This window comes from Mustela nigripes, chromosome X (genome assembly GCF_022355385.1).
Source record: "Mustela nigripes isolate SB6536 chromosome X, MUSNIG.SB6536, whole genome shotgun sequence".
Lineage (NCBI taxonomy): Eukaryota > Metazoa > Chordata > Mammalia > Carnivora > Mustelidae > Mustela > Mustela nigripes.
Window position 1 is genome coordinate 113,852,548 of NC_081575.1, and position 27,419 is coordinate 113,879,966.

General features: G+C 41.7%; 1 long non-coding RNA gene across 1 annotated transcript in view; it reads left to right on the forward strand.

Moving 5' to 3' along the window:
- Positions 1–27,419, forward strand: part of LOC132007763 (uncharacterized) — a 159,706-nt gene that overhangs the window by 81,258 nt on the left and 51,029 nt on the right. Inside the window, exon 2 of the long non-coding RNA XR_009401432.1 lies at positions 10,643–10,783. This is a non-coding gene — a long non-coding RNA (uncharacterized LOC132007763). The remainder of the gene's footprint in view (positions 1–10,642; positions 10,784–27,419) is intronic.

The window sequence follows — 27,419 nt, forward strand, 5'->3', positions numbered from 1 at the left end:
AACTGGCTTTTTAAAATGTCCCACTCCTGTGTTGCACTAGGTAGAGATGTCATTGTACAAATATAAGATTTCCTGGTGAATACCAGGACATGCCACCAAAGGCATTGGAAATAAGAAATCTTTGAAAAGGCCACAGGATTCTAAAACCCAGGAGTGGTTGCTGTGGCTCATATACATGTGACAAAGAACAATCACCCGGGCACCAAACAGTTCTAGTCTAAAACTTCTGGCTGACTTTCAAAGAAAGCCAAATCTCTTTAAGCAGATGCGTGGTTTGACTTAAAGAAAAAAAAAAAAAATAGATCCAGTGTCTAACCAAGTAAGAAATGCAGGCACAGTCTTGGTGTGCTTGGTCCACCAGACTGTCATGTCATCCTAAAGCTGGTGGAGAGGTTAAGCCCAGTAGCTGAGATTTTGAAAAGCAGCCCATCACCATGTGCTGAAAATGAGCCCCAGGAATTTTTAGCCTCTGCAGTGTGAATAAAGTTTAGATGCAACCTTGTGATAGTGAAGAGAAAATGGTATATAAATACACGAATGCACATTTTCTTGTTTTAGGTACATTAAATACAGTTTGTTTTATCCTTGTGGGTATCTGAGTGGCTCATTCAGTTAAGCGTCTGCCTTTGGCTCAGGTCATGATCTCAGGGTCCTGGGATCAAACCCCACATCAGGCTCTCTGCTCAGCATGGAGCCTGCTTCTCTCTCTCCCTCTGCCTGCTACTTCCCCACCCCGTTTGTGCTCTCTGTCTGTCAAATAAATAAATGAAAAGCTTTAAAAATTAAAAAAAATACAGTTTGTTTTATCCTTAAAATGTCTATAATTAAATGATGGTTTTACAGTCAATAGAAATTTAGAATCAAAGAAATAATTCCCTCAGGCCATTCATCCTTGAACAGTGAAAAACTCCAGAACGCTCAAGGCCTTTTCGTGGCCTCACACTTGAGCCAATGAATAAAATTTAGTTTTTATTAGAGCAGTTTCATGAAGTCCTTGCGAAATCGCCGACATCTCCCTCTCTCCACCTTCCTCTCGTGCTCTCCAGTCTGCAAAAATCTTTTTGAATGTCGGATATGCTTCTGGACATTACTCTAGTTTCTGGTTTTGTAAAAAGATGAAACGGTCCTTTTTCTTTCTATTCCCTGCAACTGTCTCAATGGTTGAGGGATATCTGAAACGTGGGATTTGAAAAACTGCTTTTTTTATATAGTTATTGATCTATTTAAGTATTTTACTTCCTTCAGGTAATTTTCTTAAAAACGATGTAGTCCTAGACATTTTTCCATTTTATCCAAACCTTAAAAAGTATTAGCTTGGAAATAGGTACAGTATTTGTATAATTCCTTTCTATTTCCTCTTGTATGTGATGCTCCTATTCCTAATTATGTTTGCTGAATTTCATCTTTTTTTTCTTCATTAGACTAGTTATAGTTCATCTATTTTTTCTCATTTGTAAAGAAAACATGCCATTTTTTCAGTATTTTCATTTATTAATATCTTTGTATATTTATTAATGAATTTCTTCTGCTTTCCTTGGGTTTATATTTCTTACTATTTGCTTCCGGAATTGACCGCTAAATTCATTTATTTTATTTTTCTTGTCTACTAAATGACTTGTAGTCTGGAAGCCATATTGGTCATATCCTATATGACTAACCAACATTATCATTATTTTCAGATGTTCTGCACATTGATTTTACTGTTTAGTTGTTTTGGCATAGTAGTTTTAAATCCTTAAGTTCTTGAGGTTTTTGTTTCTAGTTTTGTTCTTTATTTTTAATTTAAGTTCACACCCATGATCTTTAGAACTAGACCATCTCCACATTTATAGGATTTCATCTACTAATGCAAAGGGCATGGTGTACTTGCCACCATGGACTTTTGGCTTAACAGATGAGAGAGAGAGAGAGAGACTGTGTGTGTGTGTGTGTGTGTGTGTGTGTGTGTGTGTGTGTGAATAAGGGTAGAAGAAACTATCATTTTTGTTTTTTATTTAAGTATAATTAATATACAGTGTTGTATTAGTTTCAGGCATACAATATAATGATTCAACAATTTTATACATTTCTCAGTGTTCATTGAGATAAAGGTACTCTTGATCTCAGTCTCCTGTTTCACCCCTCCCCTCACCCATCTCCTTTCTGGCAACCAGTTCATTCTCTGTATGTTAGAGTCTGGTTTTTTTGTGAGTATAAAATATGAGTAAAACCATATAGTATTTGTCTTTCTCTAACTGACTTATTTCACTAAGCATATCCTCTAGGTCCATCCATGTTGTTGCAAATGGCAAGATTTCATTCTTTTTTATGGCTGAGTAATAGTCTATGTATATACATGTATATATAAATACACACACACACACACACACACACACACCACATCTTCTTTATCCATTCGTCTACTGAGGGACACTTGGGCTGCTTCTATGTATTTCTTGGCAATTGCAAATAATGTTTCAACAAACAGAGGTGCATATATCTTTTTGAATTAGTGTCCTCATATTCTTTAGGTAGCTACCCAATGTGGCATTTCTATTTTTAATATTTTGAGGAACCTCCATACTATTTTCCACAGCGGCTGCACCAGTTTGCATTCCCACCAGCGGTGCACGAGCATTCCTTTTTCTCCACATCCTCACCAAAACTTCTTATTTCTTATGTTTTTGGTTTTGCCACTCTGACAGGTAAAAAGTGATATCTCATTGTGGTTTTGATTTGCAGTCCCCTGATGATTATGGATGGAGCACAAGAAACTACATTTTACTGCAAAACAAGAATACGTGTATACATATAATTATATACCACTCTTCTCAACATCATAAAGATCATGTGAAAGCTGATGGTGGTAAGACCCTAGGATTTTCCTAAAGACAAATAGAGCAAACAAACCATTTTCTCAACCAAAATGGAGCTAAATCTAACCTGAAGGCAACTAAGAAGCATACCATCAAGATAGTTTTTTCTACCATGTTTGGATTGGGGTATGTATGGCTTCTTCTACTATAGTGTTTACTAAACATGTCTACCGGTGAAGAGTCGCCTGGGACTTTTTTAAACATTTCAAGGCCATACTCCTGACCCATTATATCTTAATCTCTGGGTGGGACACAGGTAGGACTCAGTATTTATGAAGTACCCCAGGGGATTCGAATGCAAACACGCAGTAGGACCCACCACCCCATGCACACAGTAGGTCACACAGCTCAGCCTTACTTGGGATTAATCCTCAGTGTTGCAAAGCACTAGTGCTTAAGCTTGAGCCGCATCAGAATCATTGGAAAGTCTGGTTAAAACCCAGACTTCCGGCGCCCACCCCAGAGTGTCTGATTCAGTAAGTTTAAGGCGAAGACTGAGACCTGATATTTCAAACATGTTTCCTGGTGATTTCGATGCTGCTAGTTTCAGACTACACTTTGAGAACCATTTTGTAGATGATTGGGCCTTAGTTTCAGAAAGGACAAAATATTTGAAATTTGGCTACAGCATGATTTCTTTCAAGAAGTCACCACGACTGGACTTTTTTTAAAAAAGCATATTGAATACATTTTTCAAGACCATGTAAACTTACATTTCATAAACCTGCTGTGTGCTCTCATTTAACAGAAGTTTTTATGAAGTATTTATTAACAAGCACTTCATAGGTGGCTGAGCTAATTGCCATATTAACAATTCAAGTGTGATGTCGTTGCTTCAATCTAAGAACTTCATTTAGCATTTTAGCATTAATTTCTAATCAGCTGCTAATGTTTTCTTACGTTTTTATGAGCTCATCTGTGTGTAGATTAATTCTTAATCTGCACTGATTTCTGTAGTAATAGGACTCAGTGTTTCTTTTCTTTCTAAGGAGAGCTGATATTAATTAGAATAAAGGAAAATCTTTCTATGGTGACTGAGCATCTGTGCATGAACATGGGTGTGTCAGCAGGTGTGAGAGCTAACTAACTAAGACAATGGGGTCTAGTCATTAAAGACAACAGTCCAGTTGCAGATTGAAGGTTTCAAATCCTTCTGCTATATAGGTCACAAAAACTTGCATGAAGTAGTCCTGCCTGTTGGTAGCTTAGACCCAAAGACAGGGGGCAACAAGCTGTGGCCGTGGGCCAAATCCAGCCCATGTCTCTTTTATAAATATGGTTTTATTGGAAAACAGCCATGCCCATTTTTTGTATGGTATCTAGGGCTGCTCTCGGGCTATAGCAGCAGACTTGAGTCAGCCTACAAAACCTAACATAATTACTTCCTGGCCTTTATTTAAAAAAAAAATGCCAGCCCCATTAATCGACTTTCTCTAGGTAGGACTGATCAGTCATCCACATAATCATCCAGACATTGTATCATCCTACCTATATTCTTCCTCACAGTTCTCAAGACTACCAAGGAAACTTTGTCAAACATTTTACTAAAGTCCTAGTCTTACAAACTTGTCAAAAAGCTAAATGGTGTTACTTTGGCATGACTTACAAATACTGAACCTCCCAGTGGCTGGGAATGGTGGCTCACTTAGAGTTTGTCCTGTCACTTTAAGAACCTAAGTCTTATCTTACTGAATCAGAGCCAGGGACACACTTCTGAGGAATACTTTTTGCATTATTTATTCCTTATCTTCTCTTTTGTGATAAATGGTAGCTAACTTCAGGGGCAGTTTTTGAAAGGTCAAGAAAATGTGTTACAATGGCAATGATGGGAACCAGAGGAGTGGGTCCATATTGACACAGGATGATATTGACCTTGATGGGTTTAAAGATGTGAAATAGAGAACAGCCCATGTCATCACAACTTGCTATTAAAAATGAATCATATAGAGATGGGGGATTAGCATTTCCTGTCGGATCAGATACTTAAAACAATGATAGTTGGCAAGAGAACAAAATTCTGTGGGTGGGAAAGCAAAAGAAATGTGACTAGAATTGGTCAGTTCCCATTCCCTCAAGATATAAGAATCTCTACATGGGGGCAGGGCGGCAGGGGGGCGGGGGCAAGGTGTGGGTAAAGAAGCAGCTTCAGCAAGAAGAAAGTAAATCAAAAAGCGAAAGAGGCAATTAAGAAAAGGCAATAACAACTTGGAAATGAATGTGATAAGATGGCAAAAAGGAAGCCAGCTGAGAGAAGGAAGTTGGAGTCGTCTTGTGCCTCGCTGCTCTTGCTACTGCCCTGTGAACACCAGATTTAGCTCTGTTGCAAGACATAGATGGTTTGCAGAAGACACGAGACTAGTGATGAGAATTACTGAGCCCTGAGAAAAAGTAATTTATAGATAAAGCAGTGCAATGTTTCTTGCCAGACAGGCGATGAGTAGAGACCAGTGCAGTTAAAAAGGGAGAGGAGGTATGGCTTGAAAGACATACTTCTGTCTCATGAAAAAAACAAGGTAGATTCATGCTCATTATTCTTATGTATATATAGTGTTTTGGGGCCACTCTGCATGAGCAGAATCACACAGTAAAGTTCCAATCCTGCTCCCTTGCTTTTACTGAAGAAGAAAAAAGAAAGGAAAATAAAGGGAGGAAGGTGAGTTGGTGCCAATATTTGCTAATACGTTATTCTCAATCAGACGCCCAAGTGGCAAGGAAGCACATGTGAATACTGACTGATTTTATTGTGCATTTTACATTTAAATTTACTTATTGAGCTCTTACCTGACTGATTTTTATTGTGTATTTTAAATTTAAATTTACCTATAATAGCCCCTGCTGTTTTAAGAGGTGACCAAATAAGATGCAGTCTCTGTCTTCAAGAACTTATGTTCTAATCAGATCAATAGTCAGGTATTTAATGCACGTGTTATCATGATGGGGTCCAAAGGAGAGACATCTAAAGCAATCTAAGAAAGCTTCCCAGGAGTGACATCTAAATTGAGACTAGAGAGATAATTATGAGTTATTAAAGAGAAGGGCTGAGGTACAGGTGTTCTCTGCAGAAGGAATGTAAAAGATCTGCTAGACTGATGGCAAAAATAGCCCAGATTCTCCACCCAGTTATGCATTCAGCCCTCTGTGTTGTAGGTTTGCAACTCCTCCAAGTGATGGAATCTATTTCCGACCTGTTGAATATGGAATGATCTCTGGACTTCCTTTGGCTAATAGAACGCAACAGAATTGACTGTATGTCAGTTTCATGCCTAGGCATCAGGAGGCCTCACATGCTTGTTCTCTTCCTGCCTGCCTGCCTGTCTTCCTTCCTTCCTTCCTTCCTTCCTCCCTCTCTCCCTTCCTCCTAACCTCCTTGCATTTCTTTTCTTCCTTTTCTTTTCTTTTTACTTTTCTTTCTTTCTTTCTTCCTTTTCTTCTTTCTTTCTTTCTTTCTTTCTTTCTTTCTTCTTTCCTTTCCTTTCTTTTCCTTCCCTCTCTTCCTTCCTTCCTCTCCCCTTCCTTCCTTCCTCTTTCTTTCTTTCTTTCCTTCTTTCAACTCTGTTACTACCATGAGAATAAACCAGGACATTCCTACTGGAGGATGAGATACCATGTGGAAGAGAGACACATGAGGCCTTGCTAGATCATTCTAGACCAGCTACCTACCCGCAACTGGCCTGCTCAATGAGCAAAGACAAATGAGCTAGTCCAATGGAGATAGATAAATCTGGCCCAAATCAGAGGGATTACTCAGCTGACCTATAGGCCATGGTAAGTCATAAATGAATATTGTTATAAAACACTAAGCTTTGAAATAATTTGTTAACCAGAAGTAACCTGGTATTACAGAAAATCTGTAAGGTGTAAGAGAGTAGGACCCATTCAATAAACTAGAAGTGATCAAGCATAGATGGAAAATGAAGTAAGAAGAGAGAGGAATGAAAGGTGAGGATAGAGAGCCAAGAAAGAACTGGATGCTTCAGAGTTTTATAAGCCTTTCTGAGCGATGGGTTTAAAGCAGAGGTATGATCAGATTTTCATTTTAGACGTTATGGTGGATAAAGGTTAATAACTAGGAGGAATACAAACTAGAAGGGGGGAGGCCAGTAAAGTGCCATTTGTAGTGATCTAGACTAGAGTTGATAATATTCTGAATTAGAATGGAGACCAAAAGCCTGGGTAGAAATGAACAGATTGGAAGCATAACTGATAGATAAAATGAGTAGGACTTAGTGCTTCATCCAAAGTGAAAGATGAGGAAGACCAATGTCCAGACCTGATGCCTGCTGTTCAGTTTGGGCAGATGAAAGGTTGGGGGGGAAGCATTCTCTGAGACACACATTCAGGGAGAGTAAGGTTTGGATGGGCGTGGGGGAAATAAAAGCATAGTTTGGGATTTGTTAAGTTTGTGATGCCAGTGGGATTCCCAGAGATACCCAGTAAAGAGTTCATTATACAGATCTGAATCTCAGGAAAGCAACTGGGTTGGAAACAGTTTGGGGGATTGTTAATCTGTAGTCAATACTTAAAACCACTTAAACATTTACTGAGCACCTAAAATATGTGTCATGTGCTGTACTATATGCCAAGAACATGAGGTTAGCACTCTGGACTAGGCAACATAATCTAGTGAAGAAGATTCAACCTTGGTCCAATAATCACACAAATATAAACATACTGTCTTAAGTACTGTGAAAGACACAGTAAACCATAAAAGTATATACCAAGGAAACTTGATGTAGTCCGAAGAATCACGGAATAGTTCCCTGGGGAAAAAAAAGAAAAAAGGATGCTTAAGCTCAGATTAAAATTAAGAGAGGAGTTTCCAAGGTGTTTAGGGAGAGATAGAGTAGAAAAAGAGAATGTTCCAAAAAGGGGGACAGAAGTAGTGAGTCCAGTTTTAAGGCCTCTAGAGTCAGTGTGGTAGGATCACAGGGAAAGAAGGAAAACTGGTACAAGATATACAGAAATAAGGTATGGTAGATATGGATAGAAATAAATTTGGAAAATATTTGAGGGATGCCTGGGTGGCTCACTTGGTTAAGTTTCTGCCTTCAGCTCAGGTCATAATCTCAAGGTCCTGGGATCGAGTCCCACATCAGGCTCCTTGCTCAGCAGGGGAGTCTGCTTCTCCCTCTGCCTGCTGCTCCCCATGCTTGTACGCTCTCTCTTTATCCTCTCTCTGAAAAATAAATAAGTCAAATATTTATTTTTTTTAAAAGGGGGGAAAAATAAAATATTTGAGAGGCAAAACTGCCAGGACAACAAGTTGAATTACAGGGAGAGAGAGGTGGAGGAGAAATTATTGAGAATAATTTGGTGGGAATTGTTTATGTATCCAAATAGGTGATGATGCCATTCAATAAAACAGGAAACACTGGAGAGCTAGATCAAGACTTAGAGAGGGGCACCTGGGTGGCTCAGTCAGTTAAGTATCCTGCCTTCTGCTTGGCTCATGACCTCAGGGTCCTGGGGTTGAGCCCCACTTCCAGCTCCATGCTCAGTGGGGAGTCTGTTTCTCTCTCACTCTCTGTCCCTCCCCACCACTTGTCCTCCCTCTTACTCCCTCAAATAAATAAATAAACTCTTTTTAAAAAAGATTTAGAGAGGAAAAAAAGACACTGGTTTTGCAAGTATTGAATTGGAGAAGCCTTTAAAATATCCATTGTAGCAAGGTGGAAGAGAACATTGGATATGCAGGTTTGGATCTCAGAAGGAAGATCTGACCTGACATTTTATACACTGTGGATCATCAGGATATAAATAGTAACTGAAGTCAGGGGCAGGGAAAATTTGAGGGGAAAAAAATTCCTAGGACCAAACCTTGAAAAACTCGGTATTTAAAAGACAGACATTTTGAGATGAGCCAAACAGAGTAGTCTAGATGGGGTACTCAAAGAGGTAGGAGGGAAAGTGTGGTGTCAAAACCCAAGCCAATAAATAAATCTGTTTATTTAATAAGCACGCATCTGTAGGCTTGAGGCCACTGAGAGGTCAGGGAAAAGATGACTAAAAATATCCACTGGGTTTAGCAATATGAAAGTTACCAACAACCTTCTCAAGAGCCATCATGGGGAAGTGATGAGAGAAGAAGCCAGTATGTTGGAATGAGCTGAGTAAAAGTGGGAGGTGAGGAAATGAAGGGGTTTTTTAGATAATTATCAAGAATTGTGGCTAAGAAGGGAGAGCAAAGTAGGTGGATGGCAGAGTAGGGCTTTATAGACAGATTCTTGTTGTTGACGCTGTTGCTCGTTTTTTGGTTGGTTGGTTGATTGATTGGTTGGTTGGTTTCAGCGAGAGATATTTGGGCTTGGGACTGAGAATAATCTGGCAGAAAATGACACATGGGAGAAAAAAGGGAGAATCCAAAGCCAATGAGATCACTTAAGAAAAATATATAAAAGGAAAAGAGAAGATGGTCTAGGAAGAACACATGTAAGAAGTATTATCATATAAGGGAATACAGAGGACAAATGTACTAAGATCTGGACAATGAAAAGAGATAGAACAGAAGATAGTTCTAAGGAAGCCAAGGAAAGGGAATGTTTCAAGAAGGAAAGGGAGCTGGACCCAGGGAGTCAGGTGTGCCGAGAGGTCAAAGAAGAATAAACCCTGAGAAATGTCCATTGGCTTGAATGAATGGTCATGATGGCCTACAATAGAATTGGTCCCCTGGAGCAGTGGGATGGAATCAGATTACAGGGAATTAAAGCGTGAGCGGACAGTCATTTCACAGAGAATGTTCATGAAGAGGAGAGGGAGCCTCGAGGGAGTCACAACGTCAAATAGAGCTGTGTGGTTTCGTTTTTGTATTTGTAAGTAAATTGGAAGAGAGTTAAAGATAATTAAAGACTGATGAGAAGGAAGAAACTGAACACACAAAGAGATGGGATAAGAGAATAAAGTCTCGACAATGGAGGGGAGAGAGAGAGAGAGAGCAAGCCGAAGGAGTAGAGTAGGGAGAGGGGAGACCTTGCTCTCTTGCGTGGCAAGAGAAAACAGGAAGAAATGCTGATGAAAGCAGGGATGTTTGTATTAATGATGGCATGACATGGAGGGAGTTAAAATTTTCTTTAAGTAAAAAATAAGATTGCCTCCTGAGAAAGAATCAGGGATACATAGACAGCTTCAACTATCTTTGCAATATTTTATCTCCTATGTGGGTGACGGATATACAGGTAAACTTTGTTCTTGTTACCTTTCCATATGGCTGAAATATTTTATTTAAAAAGAGAATAATGAGCAGGGTGCCTGGCTGGCTCAGTAGGTAGATCATGTGACTCTTGATCTCAGGGTTGTAAGTTAAAGCCTCATGTTGGGTGAAGAGATTACTTAAGAATATAAAAAATATATTTTTTTTAGAAAAGAATAATGGGCAACTAATGAATCATTGAACACTACATCAAAACTGATGGTGTACTATATGTTGGCTAACTCGATATAATAATAATAATAAAAGAATAATGGGAAATACGGAAGAGTCAGAGATTTGGGAAACACTAAGTTTTGAAATAACTGATATAAGAGAAAGAGCTGGCAGGGGTGACATGGGATGCTGGGCAGACAGCATCCTAGTTGATTTTAGTGACCATGGATTCTCAGTGGATGGCCAGCTGTTCACCAGCCCACTTCTCTTTTCTCTAAGATAGCTAGCTGGGCTACATTTTGCAGCCTGTGACATGGCCAAATGATTGAGTCTGGACCAAAAGAATGTGAGACAAAGCGATAGAAGCCCCCGTCCTGACCCTCCACAATCCTCATGTATATGGCCTTTCCTTTTCTTTCTCTATTAGCTGGTTGAAGAGAGAGGACTCCAAGGACAGAGAGGAAGACAGAGCCACAACAAGGCAGGAGCCTGGGTTCCTGAGTGAGCAGCTGCACAGCAGGCTCCCAGGGAAGCCACTGGAGTGAGAAGACATGTGATGCTCTCTGATGTAAGTGACTCCTTCATTTTGACTCCATCAACCTGATAAAATTTGGGGAGGGTTTGTCACAGCAGTTACTCAGGCCTTGGACTCATCTTCACACATGTGAAGTGATTTTTTTTTTTCTTTTAATAGTGCCATGTGTGGCCATGTGCAGATGATGAGAACTATTACATTACATTCTCTGGATTAGATAATTGAATGAGGTGGCCCAGAGGGCAAAGGAATGAAAGGAGTAATGAATAGATGATTGGATTTGTGAACAATTATATTCATTGAATAATGAGTCCATAACTAATTAGGGTTCCCATTTGGAGCCAGAGGACTTGAGATATCAGAAGCATGACTGGTATTTCACAAACACAGAACAGACTCCTGTCCTCGGGCAGGCACTAGGGAAAGCCTCCCCACCCGTCAAAGCTGGATTGACAAAAGAGAATATTGGATTCCGTCCAACAATGATCCCTGAGGAGTCCAGACCTGCACAACCAGAAAATCTTGCTGCAGAGATTCTGGAAGAAAAAGTTCCATCCCCCAGCTGTGTCTAGGGTCCTCTGTGGGAGAGCCACCCCTCTGCCTGCAGAGCTTCGGGTCCAAGGTCAGGACAGTGAGCTGGTGACGTTGCTGGTGGACTCGCCACAATGGATTGTTCTCGGTTATTGGTTACCGCAAATACTCCAAGTGAGGGTGATGGGGTAGATGACATGGAGAACCTGATCTATAGAGGCAGAAAGCCTGTAGGATCTGTAAGTGTATGGGCCCTCCTCTACCATAACTTGCCCACTCCAGGGAAATCATCTTTGTAGGCCATGAGATGCTTACTGTCAGGCCCTTAACTCCGTGATACCAACAGACCAGTGAAGCTGATGAGCTTCCCCTACTTCTGGTGAGACTTCGTCGGTGTGCTCACTGTCAGAGCCCAGGAAGAAGCCCCCAGATGTTAGTGGAAACGATACGATCAGCTGAGACCTGCCCAGCTCCCTGCCCCAGCCGCCTTCCTTTTTCACTCGCCTTATTCCTGCCAAATGGGTCTTCCTTTGAGCCTCAGAACCCATCTAGCGCAGGAGAGTTAATATGAAGACAGAGGCAGGGGTTGGAGAAGACTGGGAGCTTTATAAATGCCGGAAGTAGCCCCGGCCTTGTAGCTCGACAGACTTGGGTTCGACCACTTACTAGTCGTACGGTCTTGGGCAGGTCACATGGTTAATCTGAAATGAGGATAAAATTGCCTGCCACCCAGGGTCATTTCAGATGTTGTCAGTGGCTTGTGGAACATAGCAGATCTTCAGAAATGGTGATTTGTTTGTTTGTTTTGGGGGAGGGGGGGTGTCCTTTGCATTAGTTTCAGGCAGCATGCTTAAACTTTCCCAAAGGGAGAGAGGGAGGAGAGCGTGTTACAGTTGAAGGTTGTGCTAAAGGAGTGCCCATCTGTGCTAGCCTTGCTTCACCCGTTCTCTGTCTTACCTAGTGCCTTTGCACACGACTTCTTCCCTTCACCTTCCCAAAGATGGCGCAAAGCTCATTCTCTCTCTTCCTTCGGGTCTTGGCTTCAGAGTGCTCTCCTCCTAGAGACCTTTTCTCTCCATGCTATCTCTCTCCTCTAGCATTCCCCCACTGTCACTCTCTACCCCCTTACCCTGCCTTCATTTGCCTTTATGAAAATTGTCATGACTTGAAAATTATGTACCTATTTCTTCACTTGTTGAATACTCTCCCACTAGAATAGGCAATCCACCAGCCAGGGCAGAGACCTCCTGTGTCTCCACGGTGCTCCCCGTGCCTGGCACATAGTACATGCACAACAAATATTTTTAAGTGAATGGACCAAAGGTTTTAAATATACTGAATTAAATATAGCATTTTTCATCCATTCAAAAGCATCTGTTAAAATCATCATAAAAGCATCTATTATCCACATAACTTTCTCAAAGTAAAGGACTTATATAAAAGTGATATATAATTTCTCTCACACTAGACCATAATCAAACCTTCCATTCGCAATAGAATCTTTCAATAGTCTGTAAAAGGGATCCCTGGCTGGGTCAGATTTCAAAGTTGGATAGACCACACACACACACACACACACACACACACATTTATTTGCTTGCTTCTGCATATCTACTTGGACACTGGGGATTGGGGGCGAAGTACACTTCAGCCTGACTGTAACTTGAGGTCAGATATGTATAAATAAGTTCGACACACTGGTGCGGCCCCAAAGGCTGGATTGCGGTGAGGGCTGACAAGTGCCCTAGGAGGAAATTGATGATGATGGAGATAAACTTGGAACAACCAGCCGAACTTGGAAGTGTGGCGCGAGGGTGGCAGGGGATAGTCATTTTAGCTTTTCCGGAAACTCCTCATCCTCCTGAGATGATGACCCCAGGAAGGCAGAGAAGCCGTGAGTGTGAATGGGACCCACGGGTTCCCTAAACCCTGTGACACTTTTGTTCTCAAGCAGCCCTGCTTTGGGACAGCCCCAAACCGAGTCTCCTTTTCACTTGGAAGGGGGCCGTTTGAGTGCTGACATCAAACGATCCAAGGAATGAGTCTCAGAAGCAGCAGCTGCACCTCTGTCCCCTGGGAGCAGTGGTGACGCAGGTCTGCGTCAGCGTTGGGGGGGGGGGGGGGGGGACGCTCCTCAGAGACAGCACGTGTTCAGCTCAGCTACACCGAGGCGCAGAGGACGCTCTTGCCAGAGTAATGACACCACTGCACAGCCTCTAGCAGATTCGGACCCGCACCCTCAGAGCCCCCATTTGGCCAGCAGCCACATCAAGCGAGGCCAGAGTCTGAGAAATAGACACCTGCAAGGCAGCCCCCAGGATCCCCAGAACACCCCAGTAGGAGACATTCGCAAGGCGCAGGCACTTCCATATAAGCAGATGGAAACCGGAAGCCCTGGGGGAATTCTGTATTAATATTCATAGATCCGTATTTGTTGTTAATATTAATCAAAGTATCTTTGTCCCCACAAGCTGGGAGAGATGAAAACATTCAAGTGCAGTGATGGCCACAAACAAGGCTAAGCTCTTTTGATTGCTGCATCCTCAGAACGGAGCCCAGGGTTTCCCGGTTTTCCTGACCCCCCACCAATGAGCCAGTGATCCATTCGGAGGAGTCTCATTACATATATCCCCTTGCTGGCTTAAGAAAAACAACTCCAGCACATCCTAATAAGAGTCTGGATAAGAAAGTCAGCTTCGACATGTGAGTCAAATATAGACATTTAATTCCCTGTTAGGTGCAGTTTGGTTTTATTAAATTGAAAACGATTTGAAGGGAAATTCAACAAGATTGGAATCTTACTTAAATTAATGAACAGTGCCGATTACTCATTGCCAGATAGATGGCTCTCAGATGATGAGCTGCTTACAAGACAAGACCCATTTAATAATAAGGATGTGTTGCAGCAAAATCGGGAAAAGTGTAAGAGCGATTGTTAGAATATAATAAATATATTGTTATAAGATTTATTTTATTAAGCACATGTATCTGTAGGAAAGAAACCCCGCTGCAGCTCTAATACAAAAACATAGCAAAGTAAACTGAAGTTCTAAGTCAGGAGCAGACAAAGATTCTCTGTAAGGGACAGTCTTTCAGCCGCCATCGTCCTTACGGTCTCTGGCTCAGATACTCCGCTCTACCAGCGCCGCGCAAAAATAGCCCTGGACCACGCGAAAACAGATGAGTGTGGCTTGTTCCAACAAGACTTTACTAATGGACGCCAAAACGTGAGTTTCATATAATTTCCACGTGTTACAAAATATTACCCTTCTTTGGTTTTTTTAACCACTTACAAATATAAAGCCATTCTTGGCTTGTGGCGCATACTGATGGCAAACCAAAGTCGGCCCCTAGGCTATAGCTTGTCCGCCCCTGTTCTAAGCGAAGGGCTTCGACAGACGTGTTGCAGGTAACCTCAGATTTCGATTTTGCAGGTACTTCCTGTAGGTGGCGCTCTATTTTCACTAGTCTCCCTGCTTTCTATTTCGGGTCATTTGGAAGTCTGGTTTGCAAGATGATCCCCTTGGAACCTCTCTCCCATCTATCTTACACCTTCTGCCCCAAAGCTCTTGGGTTTCCTTTACTTACAAGCTCTTAACACCTTCCTATAACCTCGTTACTTCCCAGATGGCTTTATTAGCTAGTCTATATTGTGCATTAAGGTATAATCAGTGGTGTTGGCTGAGAGCCATTCTGAGAGTGAAAGAAATTACTCTTGGCTTTGGAAGAGCCAGTCCTTTCACAGTGAGCAGTCTTTCCTGATAAGAAGACCATTTCTCTTCTCTATTGCCCCTCCCTCCCCACTTTGGTCATTTGGTGTGCAGGCTAGCATGGATTCCTAGAGCAACGGGGCATCTTAAAATTGCATTATGGAGCAGAGAAAAAGACTTTCGTGGGCATTTTCTCAGAGAAACGTAAATGTGATTTCTTTGAAAGGAATTGCTACCGCTGAAAATACTCCAGTGGTCTTGCCTTGCAAGGGGAGGGTGTGTGTGTGTGTGTGTGTGTGTGTGTGTGAGAGAGAGAGAGAGAGAGAGAGAGAGAGAGAGAGAAACTTTGGAAAGTGATGGCTACATTTCTGTCCTTGATGGTGATGATGGCTTTCTGGGTGTGTACTTATCCCCAGACTCATCGAGTTGCGTACATTAAATACACCTCTTCACGTGTCAATTGTACCTCAGTTAGGGGGTTTTAAAACCATAAGTAAGCAGTTGAATCGTGCACATGAAACACTTGGCAGAGGCTCAGACATCAGTGTCTACTACCATTATTAGGTATTATTTTTGTATTTTCTACCTGAAAAAATAACTTTGATGCTTTGTAAGAAACTTAATAGAAGGGATCTCATGGCCCAAAATTGTGATGTTGAATTTGTTCAAAGGAGTTTATCTCAAGTGGAATAAAATATCTGTGGAGGGTTGATTAGGAGCTCCTACCCCTTCGGGGACTTACAGGTGAATATACCCATGACAGTGACACTATTGTCTTTAGTTTCTCTGACGAACCTTGTATATAAAACTATTACTTGCTTGAATGCAAAAGCTTACTATTTACATCAACAGACACGCAGGAGGAAAAATGATAATGAAACCAGCTGCTTGGCTTTTTTTTTTTTTTAAGGCTTTATAATAATTTTCTTTTTATTTTATAGAATTTTTAAGTTACATAATCAAAATCTCTTCTAGAGAAAATTGCCCAAGATGAGAATCTTGCCATTTACAGAGAAAAGATGATTCCTGTAGATGTTGTACAAGTAATTGCCATAAAGTTTAATGAAAATCTGCTCCAATATGGTGAAAATCAAAAGAACAAGAAATATCTACCATGCTAGCAGTAGCAGTGAGAGGAAGAAAAACCTACCATGTTTTATAAATAAATGTGAGAATTTCAAATAATGGGCATAAGAAAAGGGAGAAAATAATTACAACTCCATGCCTTGGAGAACATTATTTAATTAAGCAAAATGATACCAAACCTCCATTCAGGACACAGTCTCACGTTCTTAGCAATTTACACTCCGAGAGAAGGAAAGAGCCAAAGTAATAACTAGACTGAGATAAATTAGTGTTTTCATTTCTGGTGAGCTTCCCCGCGCACATTAGTGTCAGCATCGGTAGATTTGGTTCTCTTTTAAAATGGATAGACTGAGCAGAGAAAAACATTTTATTCTCATCTCACATTCAACAGGCTAATTGCATTACATGAGCAGAAACAAATAACCTTCCTCCGAAGCCTTTCAGATCTTCCCAAACAAAAGCTTCCTTCCATGATGCACACAGCAGACACATTCAAAGCGACGTCTCCCCAAAGCTAGGTCTTTTTCCACTGTACTGGGACAGATTAAAGGAGCAAGGTCTTTGGCAGCCAACGAGCTAGGCTCCCAGGCTTTGCCACTTGGTCACTGTGTGATCTTTGGCCACTGCTTTAAACTTCTCAGTCTCCTATTCCTCATCTGTGAAAAGACAGTAAATGATACCTCATCCTACAGTGGCAACATCCCAAGTGGCTAGGGAAGTCCCCCCTGAGGATTTCCATGATTTCCATTAACCAACGCTCCCCCAAAGCCACCACAGATAAAGACAGACTAAAAACAATTGTGATTACCCTGAAAACAAAGCTTCCGGCTAGATGCTTGAAGTATTCTCAGTTCTTTCATCCAGCCCACAGAGAACTAGATCACTGCTTCTAAGACCCTCCCATGTAACAAGATGTGGTTACAGACGTTGTAAGTTACAAGTTGTTAAGTTACAGACCATTCAAGACCGCTAAGCGTAAATTTCTTAGACCCATACCCGTGGTACTTCTTGGAGCCAACTGACTGTCAAAATTAGGGCCTGGAAAACTGCCAGCAGCACTTCTTCCTTCTGCCCCCTCTACCTGTGTATCTCTAAATTTGATGTTTTAAAATCAAAAGAGGATGCCAAGATGCAAACTTGCAAGAAATACATGAAAAACATTTTCCTCAGATTAGACCGTTTCATTCAATTCCAGATACGATTTCAGATACAATTCTCGGCCACACGTTTTAAGTAGCTAATCTGAAAGTCTTCTACATCAAGTGATAACCCTGTGTCCCGGAGACTTGCAGGATGCTCTCAATGAGGCAAGTGCGCTTCTTGGTTTCCCATTGCCCTCTTTAAATTCCCCCAGGTGGGGTTCTCTCTTCGCTTGCCCCAGGATTCAAACAGCGAAATGCAATTACTTGCCTATTTATCCGTCGGTAATACAAAGTCTGTGGTCACTTTGAATCTCAGAACACAGTCTGCAATCAGTGTTCAATCCCATATAATAATGAACCCTTCAATCTTCATTTAAAGGTTCTTGTTCCCTCCTGGGTCTGATCCATTGTGTAAGAAAATAAAAGTACCTTGCGGATTTATTTAAAATTTGCCCACTACAGACATAGTAGCACTGAAAGAATATTCTGGCTTAGAACCCTTCCTCTTCATGTTAGGAGTAGAGTAGCAACACCCTTTATTGTTAATTTACCGGAATGTTTATATTTTGGGAATGGATTTGTTAAACTTGATGTCTTGGAGAGTATGCTCACTGTTCCCTGGGTTCACTAGGGGATGGGGACTGGGGCAGGGAAGGAAGTAGGGAGCAAAGGGTTCTGTGAGTCTTTAAAGTTCTTTAAAGTTCTGTATGTGCATTTTAGTTAATGTTGCTGTGTATCAAAGGATAAACAAGTCCTAATACCCGAAGTATATTAAAAGTAGAGGTAGTCAAATACTCCCTTTATGAATGCCCTTCTGTTAGTTTTTAGGATGGACTGTTCTGGGAGTGTCTGTCAGTCACCTCTTAGAGCCAGATGTAGTCCTATGCTTGGCCGTTAAGATGGTGGAGGGAGCAGAGGAGGGGTGAAGAGAAGGTCTTTTTGCTAGTTCTCTCCACATACGGAAGACCATTTTAGGTTATAACCATAGGTCTGGATGTGCATTTTGATGAAGTACCTGTGTTTATTGTGGACAAATGTCTTTATGTTGTAACATCTAAGCTTTTTGGATGTCCTGAGGTGACAGTGTATGATAAAATGTGCAGCTAGTGAATCAACCAATTTATAAGTTTCTTTTTGCTATCATTGATAGGAGAGAAGCAGCTTGGACATGGAATTGTTACGCTGTCTCAGCTTATTATTACTTACATTGTAATAACTGTTGATGTGTGTACATCTCTTTGGCTGTACTATAGGAATACATTAAGTGATTCAATGGAAACATACCCCGTTGCTAATATTTGAATGGTATAGATTGGATAATGAATTCTTTTAGAAGCATTATACACTGTGTACTCTTATGTCTGTTTTAATTGAACATTAAGGGAATGCAGAATTTTAATGCTAACCCTGCCAGGATCTTTATCTAGAGGACTGTTGCCATTTTTGTCTTTTCTGAAATCTTTGTCGCCTAGAAAGGTAGGATTACACTTTTTTCTTTCAGATGGAGTTGGTGTAGTGTATTCTTGGTTATCGAAATACTCATAGTTTGAGGACTTTGAAATGGTAAATATTCATGGTGTGTAAAAAAGCATGATACATAACTACGATCTTAATTACATTAAAATGCTTACTTTTGTAGATACACACATGGGACCTAGAAGTCAATCTGTAAACTGCTTGTGATTATAGATGACTTTGTTCTTTGCTTCTTGTGTTTTTCAATTTCCTTTTATGCACATGTTAACTTTTTAAAAATAAGTTTTTCAAAACCTAAAAAAAAAAAAAAAGTACCTTGCGGGCTCTATCTTGCAGGTAAAGACCTTTAAGCCCTGGTGAGGCTGAGAACTTGGGTATTGTTTACTCTTTGCACGAGCTGCGTGATGGTGGCCCTCACCCCAGCATTCAGAGTCTAATCCCATAGCCTCTGGCACCGGGTCCCTGGGTTTCCTTGACCAGCTGCTTTGAATCCCTCTGAGGAAGACCGCCCTTGGCCTATAGGCGTGGCCTTGCTGGAGGTGCTGGAGATGCCTCAGGACTGTTTGATGACAGGGACAGATTTCCCTGCCTCAGCGAAACAGACCCTGAGCTCCCACGCATGCCCCAGAGCTCCCCTAAAGTTCAAGCCAAGGCCAGGCTTCACCTGAAACCACTTTCTCGCTTAATCCTTCCCTTTTCTTTTCCTGCTTTCTCCACTCCTTTACAGATTTGTCCTCTCTCAGCATTTTTTTTTTTTAAGATTTTACTTATTAATTAGAGAGAGAGAGAGAGGGCACAAGCAGGGGGAGCAGCAGAGGGAGAGGGAGAAGCAGGCTCCCTTGCGGAGCAGGGACCCCGATATGGGGCTTGATTCCAGGACCCCAAGAACTTGACCTGGGCGGAAGGCAAGACGCTTAACAGACTGAGCCTCCCAGGCGCCCTCTCGAGGTTCTTTTACATAAAACTGCCCGGCCTGGGCTCTGTGTCTAGGGAATGCAGTCTAACACAGCTATGTTGTACCTTGGTTCCTCAGTCAAAACTTCCAGTTACACCAGAAGCTGATTACCCAGTATTATCCTAGCCCTCCTCCACCAGAACAGTGATGAAGTCCCCCGGAACGATTTTTAATAGCGAATTAGGAATTGCCTTGCCTAAAAAAAAAACAAAAAAACAAAAAACAAAAAACGTGCAATCCTAGATCCTCCCTATTTTCGCTTTTGTCTCTGTCTCCTGCCAAAAGGCTGGGGGGGGGGGGGGGTGGTAAATCCATAGGGTTTTTAATTTATTTCTTCCCTTTTAAATCAGATATTTGGCTGTCCAATACCTAACTCCGAATACCAGTATTTTCCAGTAAATCGGAAAAGAGGATTACCTGTCAACACCGAAAGGAGAATCAAACCAAGATGCACAAGCAGGAAAAAAAAATCAATTTTCTCCAGGTCATTCACCTACATCATTCCTTCAGAATAGAAACAAAGCAAAAGAATTGCTTTGTTCTTTCAGACAACCTGGCCCAAAGGAAGCAGAAGAGAAGAGATGAACTCAGAGTTGTCTGTACTTAAATAAAGCGTTCCTGTGAGTAAATAATGTTCATTAAAAGGTCACTCTGGATTCTTTTCACTCAGCTCCAACACAGAAAAATGTCTGATTGCCAAGAAGCACATTTTGTCCTCGTGTGAATCCTAGCGCAGAGAAAGGCAGCATTAATCCAGACAGCCTTGAGGGGCGAAAGCAGCCTTAAGGGCCTCCCACCACACCACAGGAAAACCGAGGGGCCGAAGAAAGAAGCGCTGAATAATGCCCCCAGGACGGAGGTCAGCAAACTTTTTCTGAAAACAACAGATCGTAAATATTTTCAGTTTATGAACCATATACTGTCCCTGTTGCAACTACTCTGTTCTGCCCTTGTAGCTTGAAATCAGCCATATACAATACTTGAAAGAAAGGCCAAGTCATCGGGTGCCGGGGTGGCTCCGTCGGTTAAGGGCCTGCCTCCAGCTCTGGTCATGATTCCAGAATCCCAGGAGAGAGCCCCGTGTGGGGCTTCCTGCTCAGTGGAGAATCTGCTTCTCCCTCTGCCTGCTGAGAAGCTGAGACCTCTGTCTGCCACTCTGCCTGCTTGTGCTCTCAATCTCTCCATCAAGTAAATAAATAAAATCTTTAAAAGAAAAAAAAAATAATGGCTATGTCCAGTTCATGAAAACCTTATTAACAGACACAGAAATTTGAATTTTGTATAAATTTCCCCATCTCAAAAAATTTTCCTTTTAGTATTTCTTGCCCATTTAGGAATGTGAAAATATTCCTAGCGCATGGGTCCCCTGAAAACAGGCAGTGGGCTGGATTTGGCCCGCAGGCTGTGGTTTGCCAATCCCTGCTCTAAGTCAGGGTAGCGTTTCTCCAATTCATTCAGTACTGGAAGTTAGTGGTTAAATGAAAAAGTCAGTTAAAGGAAAGAATCATAAAAATAATAATACCTATTTTTAGTAAACAGCTTAAAATAATAACATGTCAGGAGCACCTGGATGGCTCATTCATTTAAGTGTCCGACTCTTGATTTTGGCTCAGGTCATGATCTCAGGGTCATGGGATCGAGCCCCAGGTCAGGCTCCACATTGAGCATGGAGCCTGCTTGGAATGCTCTCTCTCTCTGCCCCTCCTCCTCTAAAAAAGTATAAATAAATCAAGAGATAATAACAGATCAATATATATGCACTTATCAGGTCTTCCCATATAGAACCATGGGTTCTATATTATTTTAGCAGGAGTCTACCAGTTAGATTTCAGATGGCCTTCCTTAGCACTTTGAAGATTCTAATTCAGTTTAGTCCCAAGAGGAATGAGAATTTGAAGCCACTTACAAATTCATTCAAGGTACAGAATGTATCTAGTTTTAACAAAACTCCTGGATCTTTTGGAGTCATGACCCCCTCACACACAATTTTTGACAGCAACGTTTGAGAAACTTGCCTTATAAGCATTTTGCCAAAGCACCCAGTCTTTAAAACCGCAATTTCTTCCTTATTAAATTGTGTAATTGCTATGACAAAGGGAAGTGGCACAAACAGGTGTAAGAGCACATGCAATGAACACTTGATAATCATCGAACTTAATGACAGGAACAAGCATGTGTGAGTGTGTGTGGAGAGCAGTGTAAATGACAGCAGCCTTCCACGTGCAAGTAATTCCCTGGGCAGTGGGCATTAGTCACCACCTTTGTAGAAGGAAGGGAGTGTGCATTAACATTAACCCAGCAGTTAATGGAGTGGAGAATCCTGCTTTCTGACCATGCTCTTCCAGTGCTGGAGCTGGATTGGGGGTGGGGCGGTGACGGGAAGAAGTAGTACAAGGATTTTCCATCTTTGTATTGGAAGAAGTTAGTGCAATTGCATTTCCACTGTTGAACGTGAGAGCACGCCTCGAAAGAAATATGGTTGCTATTTCCTTCCTTGGTTCAAATAAGTCCACCCACCTCCTGGGAGGGACCTACTGAACCCTGGGGGAGGGGGAAGCCTCCAGGACACGCAGGGAGTGTGCTGCTTGGAACAGCAGTGGAGTGAGTTTTGTATAGATGGATGTTAGTACAGCTGTTGAAGGACCATCGGGTGGATGAGAGCACAGTCATCATGAAAACATAGTCAAAACATAGGGGAGACCGCTAAATGGGAATTAGGGGAGAAGGAAGAGAAGGGTAGTCCCAACAAAACGATCGCCGCGTTTCCCAAATAAACGTGTCATCTCTTCAGCAATGAAATTCTGATGCTTTTATCTTCCCCCATGAGCGAGCACAGTATTGGTGAAAAACTAATTCGTAGATTTGAATTATTGCTATTTATCTTTGTAGATCTCTCCAATAGGATAGGACCTCCCTCTGTAATTAATCCTTGTTTGCTCTAGTCTCATGAAAATAAAGTGCAAGTAGCTGTTAGCCTCCATTTCTGTACACACCATGGATTCTTGCCAAAACTTAACTGCTCCTGGAGAGATGCTATGCCTCTTCTTTCCCAAAGGAACAGATCGTCTTGTGTCACACTACCCTTAGTACTAACATAACCTGAAGTAATTGACAAGAAAAGGACCGACAAACATTTGAATACCCAAGCTCCTGACTGGGACCTCAAATTATATTTGATCTTTCAGGAAATTCTGATATTCAATTTGAGCTTTGGCCTGTTGTCACTCTTTGGATAAATGCATATGATAATCCCCACGGGTTACACTGACTCCTTTAGACCAGCTGGATGTGAGGAGAGAGGAGCACAGGGGAAAGATGCTCCTATGTGATCTTATAACACCTGAAGCTGTCATTCGTTGTGCTCTTGATCTCAAAGATGTTCACAGCTGTCTCCTGGGACATGTGAGATTCTCTGCAGTGTTTCCCTGCTGGTCTCCACTGTACTGAGTTTCCTTGACTACGGGATACCTCTGATTTCTCCCTTAGACCTTGGATGTTTCCTTTACACCTCTGTTGCTGTCCCTCCCGAAACTCTGCCCCCCGCCCCCGCCCAGGGAATACTCCTATTTACATGCATGACATCCACAAACTGGAAATCTGGGCCATCGAAATACAGACGCTCCCTCTTGGCTCTGGAAACGAGGGTGATCCTTGGCCCTTCCTTAACCCTCCTTTTCATTTTTTTTTTTAACATTTATTTATTTGACACAGAGAGAACACAAGCAGGGGGAGCAACAGAGAGAGGGAGAAGCAGACTCCCTGCTGAGCAGGGAGACTGACAGGGGGCTCAATCACAGGACCCAGGGACCATGACCCGAGCCAATGCTTAACCCACGGAGCCATCCAGGAACCCCGTCCTTTTCATTTCTTGAGCAGCAGTTGGACTTCAGTCCTCAGGCTTCTGAAGGTTTCTCACCAAGAGTCAGACTCCAGTCCCTGGACCTCCCAACAGCAGGCCACACAATTCAGACTTCCAAGGTGCATGGCTCCCTGCCAGCTCACCTCTAAAGGCGGTGATGCCCCATAGTTCTCGGCGGTGGCCCTCTACAGAGAAATTTCTTCTGCAATCTCCTTTACTAAGAGTCCTCTCTCTGATGCCTTTTTATAAAAGCCTTGACATGGCTGAGGGGGTCCAGGAGTCCTAGAGCAAGTCCTAGAACAAGATGGACTCATTTCCTTTAAAATCACATCTGTGATGCTTGCGCTGCCTTCTTTGGCACTTTCATATCTATTATAATTTCTGTTGCGAATTTCTCGTCTGGCCTGAAACTTTCATCTTAACCCAGTTACACATGCAGAAAGCCATCACCCAGAGACAATCACTGAAAACACTTGGATACATATGCTTTTCTATATATAAAGCATATTTTTCTTAACAAAACGGAGAGTATTTTGTAACCTCAATTTTTTTCAATTAGTGATGCATTCTAAGCATCTTCCCATATCAGTAAATCTCTGCATCAACATCTCTAACAATTAAAAGCTATTCCATTGTATGGAGGCTACCATTATTTAATCAATTCCTTCTTGACATAGATTGAAACTGTTCCTTCTTTCTATTGTGATAGACAACCCTGTGAAAGACATCTTCATTTATATATTTCAATCCATTCAATTATTTAACTAATATTTTTTGAGCACCTATTATAAAAGAATAGTATGATCTCCTTGGGATGAATTTCTAGACGTGGGATAGCAGAGTCAGAATGTATGCATATTTTAAAGGTTTTGAAATGTGTTTCCAAATTGTCCTGCAAACATATGTGTGTTTGTATATATGTGTACGCAAGGGTGTGAAAGAGAACATGCATTTAGTCCTTGGAGAAGAAAGCTTGTTTTTGAAACTTCTTCACAGGACGCCTGGGGGGCTCAGTTAGTTGGCCAACTGCCTTGGGCTCTGGTGGTGATCCTGGGGTCCTGGGATCAAGCCCCACCCTGCTTTGAGCTCCCCACTCAGCGAGGAGCCTGCTTCTCCCTCTCCCTTTGCCCCTCCCCCTGCTTGTGCTTGCTTGCTTGCTCTCTCTCTCTCTCTCTCTCTGCCAAATAAACACAAAAATCTTAAAAAAAAAAAAAAAAACTTCTTCACAATTTGGGGGAACTAATATAAAACAATTAACACACGTCATACATGTATTTATTTAACGCCAACAAATTATTGGATCTATGTTCTTTTACTCTAAACTAATTTTTTTGAAGATTCTAATTATTTATTTATTTATTTGACTGACAGAGACCACAAGTAGGCAGAGAGGCAGGCAGAGAGAGAGGAGGAAGCAGGCTCCCCACTGAGCAGAGAGCCTGATGTGGGGCTGGATCCCAGGACCCTGAGATCATGACCTGAGCCGAAGGCAGAGGCCCTAACCCACTGAGCCACCCAGATGCCCCATACTCTAAACTAATTTTAGACTTACATAAAGGTTCAGAAATAATACAGAGTCTCCTGGTATCCCTTGCTCACTTTGCCTAGTGTTGACATCCAACCATAACACAATTCTGGAGAATAGGAAATTAGCATTAGTGTATCATTAACCAAACTGCAGAACTTCTTCAAGCTGTACCAGTCATTACCCTAAGGTACTTACTCTATTTCAGGATCTTAACCAAGATCCAACTTTGTACATAGTTATTTCTTCCCCTTGGTCTACCTCCAATCTGTAACAGTTTCTTTGTTTTTCCTTGCCTTTGGTGACCTTGAAACTTTTGAAAAGTAGTGATGAGATATTCTGAAGCATACCCATCCTTTGGGCTTCTCTGATATTTCTTGCAGTTGGAGTAAAGTTAGGTGTTTTTGGCAAGAGGATATCATATCAAGGGCTTCATGATATTGATATGTCTTATTGCTCTGTGATGTTCACCTTGATCTCTTGGAAAGGCCACTTCAATGTTACAGAGGGAGCGTGCAAATACTGTTACACAGCATCGACTGTCTATCGGACACACTGCTTTTGTTCTTCCCATTATCTTTTCACTATCTTCATTTTCCTGAGTCCTTCAAAATTCTATAGCTCCCTCAAAGTCATAAAATATCTGTCTGACTCCAAAGCCAGGGCTTTCCCCAACACTGGATGACCATCTCTTTAACATGGGAAACCATTGACAGCAAACCCAAGCACAGGTCAGTGTGAGTTGCTACTCTTCTAGTGTTTTTCTCCAGGAAGAGATCTGTCAAGTCAAACATTCTGAAATTGTGTTTTGTTATTGATTCAGAAAGCCAAATATTTAGTTACCAAAATTCGTGGAAAATTTCTCCATCTTAACACCAAATCACAGTGCCTTTGAGCTTTCTGTTGCAACATTTGTGAGGTTATTTTCTTTTGGTTTATGGTAATCTAGAAGCCAAAAGACAAGTGCAAAATAATTTCCTAAATTGCAAACTGTGAGATACTGCTTTTGCCCTGAGTTATATGTAGACAATACTTGCAGCAAACTGATTTGTCTGAAAGTCAGTGATTGATTTCTGTCTTCAGATAGCTCGTCTCCCAGGGAAGGAGAACACTAAAAGCATAACACCTACATAGCACTTAACATTTTGGTTTTGGGTTGTTTTTGTTTTTTTTTCATTTTAATTACAGTATAGTTAACATACAGTGTTATATTAGATTCAGGTGTACAATACAGTGATTCAACACTTCCATACTTTACCCGGCACTCATCACGACAAGTGTCTTCCTTAGTCCCCATCACCTGTTTCACCCATCTCCCCACCCACTTTCCCTCTCCGTAACCAAATCAGTGCGTTCTCAATAGTTTCTTTCTTGACTTCTCTCTCTCTCTTTTCCTTTGTTCATTTGTTTTCTTTTTTTTTAAAGATTTTATTTATTTATTTGACAGACCGAGATCACAAGTAGGCAGAGAGGCAGGCAGAGAGAGAGAGGAGAAAGCAGGCTCCCCGCTGAGCAGAGAGCCCGACGTGGGGCTTGATCCCAGGACCCTGAGATCATGACCAGAGCCGAAGGCAGAGGCTCAACCCACTGAGCCACCCAGGTGCCCCATTTGTTTTGTTTCTTAAGTTCCACTTAGGAAGACTGATATCACTTAGCATTATACTCTGTAGCTCCATCCACGTGTTCGTAAATGTCAAGATTTTGTTTTGGTTTTTTTTTTTTTAAGATTTTATGCATTTGACACACAGAGAGAGAAATCACTAATTGGCAGAGAGAGGTGGGGAAGCAGGCTCTTTGCCGAGCAGAAAGCCCAATGTGGGGCTCGATCCCAGGACCCCGAGATCATGACCTGAGCTGAGAGCAGACACTTAATCAACTGAGCCACCCAGGCGTCCCAAGATTTCATTCTTTTTTATGGAATGGAATGGAATGGAATCATTGTCCATTGTAGGTATACCCCACATCTTCTTTATCCTATCATCTATAGAGGGACACTTGAATTGCTTCCATAATTTGGCCATTGTAAATAATGGTGCTATAAACATACGGGGTGTTTTTGTTTTGGGGGGGTAAATACTCCGTAGCACAATTCCTGGATCATAGGGTAGTTCTAATTTTAACTTTTTGTACTATTTTTTTGTACTATTCTCCACAGTGGCTGCACCCGTTTGCATGCCCACCCACAGGGGAACTTAGCATTTGGGTAATGAATGCCTCTATTGTGTGAACATCCCTGCAGTACCATTTAAAGGATCTGCTCCCATAGGATGACTGAATATGAAAGAAGAACCACAAAGTTGAACCCCGGAAGAAAAGCAAGACAAGATAATGCATGGAAAATATCTAGCATAGCGGCTGGTACACAGTGAACACACCATGCATTTT